This window comes from Corylus avellana, chromosome ca9, assembly GCF_901000735.1.
Source record: "Corylus avellana chromosome ca9, CavTom2PMs-1.0".
Lineage (NCBI taxonomy): Eukaryota > Viridiplantae > Streptophyta > Magnoliopsida > Fagales > Betulaceae > Corylus > Corylus avellana.
In genome coordinates this window covers 9,290,313-9,291,150 of record NC_081549.1, presented here as the reverse complement: position 1 = coordinate 9,291,150, position 838 = coordinate 9,290,313, and positions in this window count along the sequence as shown.

Here is an 838-nt window from a genome sequence, read left to right as displayed (position 1 = left end):
TTGTTTTATTGTTATAGGAATTTTTATTTTGTCTTATTATTATAATTTTGCAATACAACTGCTGCATAGTGTGTCTAATAAAATGGGCTGATAAGATAGCCACTTTAAGAACAAGCTGGGTGGATTGCCGCGAGAAACTGTCGGTATCTCAGTGGATGAGGGTATATAACCGTCCAACAGGCTTAGTATATAACTAAGCTGGGGCGGTGTAGTTGCCAGCACCAAACAGGTAAACCTCTAAAGTGTGAGGGACATAACGGATGTAAGCGGGCTGAGAGCTCATGACAAGAGGTCTGAAGAAAGATTATCATAAAACACAAACTAATTTGTCATTACGCTGCATTCACAACTCACTCATTATTATATATTTTAGTCTTTAATCTTACTTGTTCAAACTAGTCCTTTAGTCTTTATCTCTAGGAAAATAGATTACTCACTTGTTTGCCTATGTAAATATGATAACGTCATCTTTACATAGATCTTGATGCAGGAATAGAAAGTGAGGACGATAGTCCTTTTACTGGTTTTGATGGTTGATAAACCATCTATTGCAGGATTGATGCTTATTCTATGGAGCAAGACTCATTTATGTTAATCGCTTTTATTACGTATGGTGATGTGTGTGAACTTAATAAATATTACTATATTAATTTAGGTGCCGTCTGTGGCATATATTTGGTACACCTAGTGTGTACATATGTTGTAATGAAAACCATGTTTCTATTTTATATCACCTCGAGGTATTTCAGTCAGCTCAATTGTGTTGTGTAAGTTATTCCTAGGTCATAGAAAAAGAAAAAAAATATACATACTCCGGTGTAAGATTGTATTTTCTAAA